We start from the raw sequence: 9,266 nt of genomic DNA on the forward strand, positions 1-9,266 counted from the left end.
CCTTTCAACTGTATTCACCTACATAATTCAGCACTATTAATTATACTCACAATAATGGGCTACCATCACCACCATCCATTTTCCAACTTTTACAATTAACCTAAATAGAAATTTGAACAAGTTGAGCATCAGTTCCCCATTCTCTACCCCAATCTAGCTCTATATGCTATAGTCTAACTCTTTGAATTTACTTATTATTATTAATTCAAATCAATGAGATCATACAATTCCCATCCCCTCTGCCTGACTTTTATCAATCAGCATAATGTCTTCAGGATTCATCCATGTTGTTGCCTGCATCAGGATTTCATTCCTATTTTTTTATTTTTTTACCCTCCCCTTGTGACTTTTTGCTTGCTGCCTGCTTTCTGTGTCCATTCACTGTGCATTCTTCTGTGTCTATATTTATTTATTTTTATTTCCCCCACACACATGCAGCTTGCTTGTTGTCTGCTCTCTGTGTCCATTTGCTGCACGTTCTTCTGAATTTTTGCTTGTCTCCCCTTTTTGTTGCATCACCTTGTTGAGTTGACTCTCCGTGGAGCTTGCAGGCCAGGTGGCACTCCATGGCACTTGTGGGCCAGTGGCTTCCACAGTGTGTGGGCAAGCCTGCCTTCACAAGGAGGCCCCAGGATGTAAACCCAGGGCTTCCCATATGGTAAACAGGAGCCCAACTGAGCCACAGCCACTTCCCAACTTCATTCCTTTTTACAGCTGAATGATATTCCATCACATATATATACCAAATCTTGTTTACCCATTCATTGGTTGATAGACTGTTGAGTTGCTTCCTTCTTTTGGCAATTGTGAATAATACCACTATATATGTCAGTGTGCAATTACTTGTTCAAGTCTCTGTTTTCAACTATAATGGGTATATACCTAGTAGTGGGATTGCCAGCTCATGTGGTAATTCTATATTTAGCTTCCTGAGTAACTGCCAAACTGTCTTCTACAGTGGCTTCACCATTTTTCATTCCCACCAGCAGTGAAAGGGTGTTCCTATTTCACTGTCTAGCACTTGAAATTTTCTGTTTTTGATGGTAGCCATAATGGTGGGTTTGATATGATATCTCATTGTGGTCTTGAATTGCATTTCCATAATAGCAAGTACATTGAACATCTTTTCAAGTGCTTTTTAGCCCATTTGTATTTCCTTTTTGGAGAAATATCTTTTTTTCCCTTTGTTCATGGGTCAGTCATCTTTTTTTTGTTGAGTTATAGGATTTCATTATATATTCTGGATAGTAAACCTTTATTGGATATGTGATTTCCAAATATTTTCTCCCATTGAATAGGTTGTCTTTTCACTTTCGTGACAAAGTCCTTTGATTCACAAAAGTATTTAGTTTTGAGGATATCCCATTTATCTGTTTTTTTCTTTTGCTGTTTGTGCTTTGGGTGTGAAGTCTAAGAAACTAGTGCCTATTAACAGATGCTGAAGATGATTCCCTACATTTTCTTCTAGGAGTTTTATAGTCCTGGCTCTCATATTTAGACCTTTGACCCATATTGAGTTGATTTTTGTATATTGTGTGAGATAAGGTTCTCTATCATCCGTTTTTTGAATATGGATATCCAGTTCTCCCAGCATCTTTGTTGAAGAAATATTCTTTCCCCATTGAGTGGACTCGGCAGCCTTGTCAAAAATCAACTGGCCATAGGTGTAAGGGTCCACTTCTGAACTCTCAAGTCAATTTCATTGCTTACTACATTGATCCTTGTGACAGTACCATGCTGTTTGGACCATTGTAACTTTTTAATATACATTAAAGTCAAGAAGTGGAAGTCCTCCAACTTTGTTCATCTTTTTCTAGATTCTTTGGTTATTTAGGGCTCCTTTCCCTTCCAAATAATTTTAATAATTGGGTTTTCCATTTCTTCAAATTAGCCTGTTAGAATTTTCATTGAGATTGCGTAAAACCTGTAAATCACTTTGGGTAAAATTGACGTCTTAATGGTGTTTAGTCTTCAAATCTGTGAACATGCAATGTCCTTCCATTTATGTAGGTCTTCTTTATTCTTTTAACAATGTCTTGTAGATTTCTGTATACAAGTCCTTTAAATCCTTGGTTAAATTTGTTCCTAGATATTTGATTCTTTTAGTTACTATTATGAATAGAATTATTAGATGGGTTCAACACAGTGCTGGATTATAAGACTGATACATAAAATCAACTGTGTTTCTATACACTACTGATGTGCAATCTGAGGAGGAAATCAGAAAAAAATTCATTTATAATAGTGAATTAAAAAAATCAAATATTTAGGAATAAACTTAACCAAGGACATCAGGGTCCTGTATTGAGAAAACAACAAAACATCGCCAAAAGAAACCAGGGAAGACTTAAATAAATGGAAGAACATTCCGTGTTCATGAACTAGAAGCTAAATATCATTTAGATGTCAATTCTACCCAAACTTATTTACAGATTCAACACAATCCCAATAAAAATCCCAACAGCTTTTTTTTTTCAGAAATGTAAAGGCCAATAATCAAATTTATTTGGAAGCGCAAGGGGCCCCAAATAGCCAAAATGTCTTGAAAAGGAAGAGCAAAGTTGGAGGACTCTCACTTCCTAACTTGAAAGTATATTACTTAGCTACAGTTGTAAAAACAGCATGATTCTGGCATAAAGACAGACAGATTGACCAATGGAACCTAATCAAGAACTCAGACATCGTTCCTCACATCTACAGTCAAGTGATTTTTGACATGACTCTTAAGCCCTCCAGCTGGAGGAGAACAGTTTATTCAACAAATGGTGCTGGGAGTACTGAATAGCAATATCAAAAAGAAAGAAAGAGGATCCATATCTCATACCTTATACAAAAATTAACTCAAAATATTAAGTGACAACCATAAAATGCCTAGAAAAAAATGTAAGAAAACATCTTTGAGATCTTGTGATAGGCAGTAGTTTTTAAATCTTATACCCAAAGCATGAGGAACAAAAGAAAAAATAGAAAAATGGGACCTCCTCGAAATTGAACACTTTTGCACCTCAAAGGACTTTATCAAAAGGGTGAAAAGACAGCCAACTCATTGGGAGAAAATATTTGGCAATCACATATCCAATAAGGGTTTAATCTACATGATATACAAAGAGATCATAAAATTCAACAATAAAAAGACAAACTACCCAACTAACAAATGGGGAAAAGACTTGAAAAAACAATTGTTCAAAGATGAAATGCAAATGGCAAAGAAACACATGAATAAATGTTTAACATAACTAGCAATTAGGGAAATGCAAATCAAAACTACAATAAGGTATCATTTCACATTCTGATTGGTTGCTTTGAAAAAGTTGGAAAACTGTAAATGTTGGAGAGGATGTGGAGAGATAGGAATGCTTATTCACTTTTCGTGGGGATGTAGAATGTACAGTCACTGTGGAGCACTGTTTGACAGTTCCTAAAGAAGCTGAATATGGATTTGTCATGTGACCCACAAATACCACTATTAGAAGGACTGAGAACAGTGACATGAACAAGCATCTGCCCTCCAGTGTTCATAGCGGTGTTATTCATGGTTGCCAAAAGTTGGAAACTTACGTCTTTCATAAGAGATGGGAAGTTGTCAGTCATTATTTCCTATGATATTCTTTTTGCCCCTTTTTTCATTCTATTCTCCTGCTAGGACACCTATGTGTGTATTTCATTCTATTCTCCTGCTAGGACACCCATGTGTGTATTTCATGCTGACACTCAAATACCTTAGATGCTGCTCTATTTTTTCTATTATTTTCTCTCTCTTCTTCTGACTATATAATTTTGATCGTCTTGCTTCTAGATCACTGATTCTTCTGTTCAAATCTGCTGTTGTACGCCTATAGTGTTTTTTAATCTTTAAAATTGTGCCTTTTATCCCAGTAATTTCTGTTTCTTTTCATACTTGCAAATTCTTCTTTATGCTCACACATTGTTTTCCTAATATTCTTTATCTCTTTATGTATATTTTCCTTCATCCCCTTGAAATGAAATAGTGGATTTGTTTGAACATCTTTGATTGGTAACTCCAACTTCTGAGTATCCTCTAAAGTTTAATTTGTTCCCTTGACTGAGACATATCCTTCTCTTTCTTAGTATGGCTTATGATTTTTACTGATGTCTAGGCATCTGATTATCTTGATGAGTTAACTCTGAAGGTCTGTTCCTCTCTTTTGTCCAGGGATTTATTGTTAAGGATCTTCTGGAAAAGGTCTAACTTTTTTAGACCTTTAATATAGCCTGTGTTTAACTGTTCACATTTTCTTAGCTCTTCTTCATGTGACTCTTGCCCTGGATATGTGGTACAGTTTTTAAGACTGGACTTTTTGTGCAATTGTTTCATCTTCAGGAGAGAGTTCCTTTCCTCTGTTCTTTCTCTGGGAATTTTGATCTGCTCTGTTTGTATTTGTGTGGACTTTTCAACCCAACTTCAGTGATTTGTTTAAATGCTTTCACTCAGTGCCCTGATTTTCTACAATTTTCAGTTCTGGGACATGTCTTATTTTATAGCAGTTCACACACACCCCCCCCCCCCCCCCTTTTCTTCCTGTGAGACTTTTCTGCCTCCAGTTTCTTTCCCATTAGTATACCCTGCCCCAGGGAGCCAAATGACTTTAGAAAATTATGTTTTGTCTTTAGGTGTTCAGCTAACTGAAATAATATTGAGGGAGGGTACAATGGTTTTTGCTAGCCTTTTTTATCAAGGTCTCTCCTTTTCTTTTTCTTTTTGCCTTGGGACCCCTTTGGTATGCAGCAGTCTTCAGTGGCTTGTGGTCAGTCCTGGGTCTCTGAAGACTTTTGTCCCTGTCCTGGATGTGGGTAGAATTCTAACTCACTGGGAATCTACATTTCAAGGTAGTGGTGACCAAGGCTGCATGAGATCAAGTGAGAATGAGGGAAACAGGAGTCAAATGGCATCTGGGGTGGAAGTTTCCTACCTGAGAATTTTCTGTTTCTTTGATTCAGCATTTGTGGAGTCCTTCGCTAGTCTCTACCATCCTTTAGAGTTCTAAGCAAATGGGATTTGTCCTTTTATTCGCTAAATCTCTGGAGTGTCATTTTCAGGGAATGTCTCATTTGGCCATGTTGATGATGTCCTCTTGTGGCATTAATTTTTAACACCCCGAATTCTAGATTGCAAGATCAGACCTGATATTTGCGCTGAATCACATGTCAATTTCATGCCCTGTTTCTCATCTCAAACTTGGTTTATGTCTTGGAGCTTGTTTGTGTACACCTTTCATTTTTAGAATACATTCTATTTTTTCATATAAAAGATAACATAAACAAAACACTAAATCTTCCTATAAATAAGATTTGATATGTCAATCAAGTATGAAAGATTGTCTCTGTGGGTCTTGTTTCCTGTGGATTTTTACATTTGTAATCGCATGTGCTACTGAAGTAGCTTGTAGACATTTTGTTGTCATATACTTCTCTCACCCTGTCTACCTCTCCATGATTTAATCATTTTCTCAGAATTTACAGATTCTATCATACTAATTTTAGGTTGCTTGGTTATATCTGTCTCGTACCACCACTGCCCTCACTGCTGCTAGAAGAATACAAATAATGACTTCCTCCAAGATTCTGCACAAGTCTAACTTACTTCCTTAACGCTATTGTTCTTGGTGGTGATGGCATTATTATTAGTTATATTCCAAGCACCTTTATTACACTCTTTACACATAAAATCTAATGTAATCCTCACAAAAAAAATATTTAAGGTAACTATTTCTGCCCCTACTTCTTTACAAAGCAAAAATAAACTAATGGTTATACCAAATACTTTGCTGTGTTCCTGTAATGTCCCCAGTGCAATAATGTCCCTGGCACAGAGTAGATCCCTTTAAAAACATTTGTTAAAAAGATTGCATAAATAAAGATTAATATAAGTCATCTTTAGTCCCTCAGATTCCAAAAAGAAAAGGTTAATTGAAAGAACATGCCAGTTTATAACACAGCTGTCTTTTAAGGGTAGTAGGCTATATTATTTTAAAGATCCCATTTTTCAACTGAGTGCATTGATACCTGACTGAGAATTTGGCTATTAAATATATGCTATGTGAATCCTTCCCCAAGACACTCAAATCTTCCTGGATAAGAGAGAAAGTGGCAGAGGATGGGTGAGAATAGAGATAAGACTTAGACCGAAGAATTAACTATTCAGCTGACTCAAGGAAATATCTCCAAAAGTTCCTTTAGAATGTGAGCTCTGGGAATTTGAATTCCTTCCAAAGAATACTCCAAGGAAACTAATCTAATTTCAATCTTAATGAAATGGAAGATCTGAGCTAAAATGAGCATTATGCATACCTGCCACAAAAACAGGAATGTGTCCTTCTTTACCAAAAAGAAACAAAACAAAAATATATGAACTTTGATTTTGGTGTGGCTTAAAGGAGGCATGTACTATTTGTTAAATTGAAATATCTTGTAGAAAGTACTAAAGTTTAGGATAAGGAATTCAAATGGCATGCATGCAAATATTAAAGAAGATTGTAATTCAAAAAGTGCCTTCTTCAAGACAAGGTATTATGAAGCACATAGAAGAGTAAAGAAATTGTCTTTTTAAATAGATGATTATTCTCTTCTTCAGATGCCGTACAGTTTCCTTTTAAGCTCTTGTCAAAGTGTGGATTATGACAGATTAAAAATAAGCCATGAGTGACAGTGATAAGAAGTGGCAAGTGGCATGGTGATGTTGATGCTCTGAGGGGAATACTCAGGGATGAAGCAGACTGATCTCCTGGGACAAGACGGTTCACAAAGAAACTTCGTTTTCCATGTGCCTTGTTTATTTAAAGGGCTCAATAAACAGTAGCATTTTTCAATGATACTACTTCTTTGCCTGATGAAATCTTCCTCAACCTCCAAAGCCCTGTACAAAGACTATTTTCTCATTAAACCTTCTCAACATTCCTTACTTTCTTTCTGAGAGGAGTAATTTCATACCTTTTATGACAATTCCATAACATCTGATACACCCTCTCTTTTAGCCCTAAAATTTTTTCTCGAGAGTATCATATGCACATTTGCCCTCTTAGTTGGATTGTGTACTCTTTGAATATCAGGCAAATATTTCATTCATCCTTGTCCAGTGCTTGCCCCATTGCCGGCAGATAAGTAACAAATGTTTAATATATGGGGAATAAAGAAAGAATAACTGAGTGAATAAAAGAATAATGGTACCCTGGGCAATGGACAGGTCCTGGTCAACTCAACTAATAAAGAAGATTGAAGATGTTAAAGTAGTAGTGATTATAGCTATAATTTATTAGATACCCACCATGCTCCAGCTCTGATAGGTACTTTTCATACTTCATCATCATCCTTATAATCCCCAAATAAGCGTTATATTTATTATCCATCCCCATTTTCAAATGAGCGAGTGGAGGCTTGTAGAGATCACTGACTAGTTCAAAGTTACATAGCTGTTTTGTTGCAAGAGTAGGATTTTGACCCGTCTATACAGGGAGTATTTATAAAAAATAGGACCAGAATTTACTGTCTGACAATTTGTCTGGTGTTTTATTTTAGCTTTCCTTATTATTTCTGCTGCTCAAAACTTTAAACACAGAACTTAATCTCAAGGATAATCTGTAAATAGATAGATATACATTGAGGAATTTGAGAGGAAATTGAAAGTCTACTGTGGTCTTAGTTATTTGCATCCCAGAAATTGTCAATGTACCTGCAATCCCTAGTACCATGGAAGGTGGTGTTTTCCATCATGAGTTCTGTATAAATAGGTGTTCGTGTTCAAATAGTTTGGGAAATGTGGGGTTAAAAGCAGTTTAATTTATTTTTAAAATAACTTACTGCAGTACTGCTTTGCTGTGCTAATATGTATTATTAATCTAAAACAGGCGAATTAGATATAGAGCAATTCTCAAATTGAGATAGGACATCATCCCTTCCATTTTTCCCTATGTTTCACAAGAAAGTTTTGTTCCATAAAATGCACTTTTGAGAAGGCACTGTGTCTCTGGAACCTTGCAACAAATATGTCAATGGTATTAGCTGAGATAGTTCACACACAGACCCATGAACTTTACTTACAAGATATGACAGAAGACTAGTATATTCTACCATGCATTTTGTCTAAGATCAGTAGACCTGGATCATCACCCCAGTCCTGCCCCTCAAGAGGTTGAGTGAACTTGTTCAAGTAATACTTCTTCTATAAGCTTCAGTTTCCTCTTCAATAAAGTAGATAAGGTAAAAATAAAGCAAATGTCATAAAAACTACCTCATGTAAATGTTCTGACTAAATAATAATAACAATAATAAAACTGGAAAACATACATTTATATACCCACTACTGGCAGGAACAAAGTTAGGTTCATACCTTATCTCCCTTAAACTCAGCAGCAATCATGAGAGAGGATTAATATTATGCTTATTGTTGGTGAGCAGACTAAGGCTCGAAATCGTTACGTAGATTTCTCAAAGTCACACAGTTAGAAGAAGGCAGAGGAAATGGATTTCAAATCCAGGTCCACCTGACTATTTTACCTGGGGTTTATTAACTTCAAATTCCAAATGTGATTATTATTATGATAAACAATAATAAAGATAGCAAATATTCGTTGATACTTTCTGTGAGCCAGGCATTATTCCAAGTAGGTTATGTGTATTATTTAATTTTCACAATAGTCTTTTTTATGCAAATTAGGTTTGTAAATTTTTATACACCATGTAATTGCAGCTTTCTATTATTATTACCATCATGAATAATGAATTATAAGTTCCTAGGCATTTATTTTACTAATTGTATTTTCCCTTTTTTTTCATAAATTTTAGTGTAAACCTTATTAAAGAATGGACTTTAAGGGTTCTTTAATTTTATTGTCTTTTTTCCCCTCTATTTGTTATTTATAAGTTTATTTCTGAGTTGCAAAGATTATTTCCCCTTCCCCATGTTTTCAGAATTTCCTGTATCTCCTATTTAATCTTGGCTGCCACCATCAGACAGACAGAAAGCATAAAGACCTTTTTTTCTTGTATCTTTAAAGGAAACCTTAGCAGCAAATATTCACTACTCCAGGTCTGTCAGAGATGCATAGTCCTTCTTTCTGAGACTATCTCAATTGTCTAAACTACTATGAACATGATGTTTTGACTGAATTGTTTGTGATTTTGGAAAAAATATTTGAGAAATGTGGCTTTCAATGAAATTTATTTCAAAAGGTACATACAACAGAAAACAAACAACAGATATGGCCAAAATGCTAGAAAATAAGTTTTAACTTGAAATAAGACAGGTACCT

At 35.4% G+C, this 9,266-nt stretch overlaps 1 non-coding gene across 1 annotated transcript; it reads right to left on the reverse strand.

The window, feature by feature from the left end:
* Positions 1–8,929: 8,929 nt before the first annotated feature.
* On the reverse strand, positions 8,930–9,060 carry LOC111762560 (small nucleolar RNA SNORA31). Its single transcript, XR_002795654.1, has one exon. It is a non-coding gene; the product is annotated as a small nucleolar RNA SNORA31 (small nucleolar RNA).
* Positions 9,061–9,266: the final 206 nt, after the last annotated feature.

The sequence above is a fragment of the Dasypus novemcinctus genome, chromosome 10 (assembly GCF_030445035.2).
Source record: "Dasypus novemcinctus isolate mDasNov1 chromosome 10, mDasNov1.1.hap2, whole genome shotgun sequence".
Lineage (NCBI taxonomy): Eukaryota > Metazoa > Chordata > Mammalia > Cingulata > Dasypodidae > Dasypus > Dasypus novemcinctus.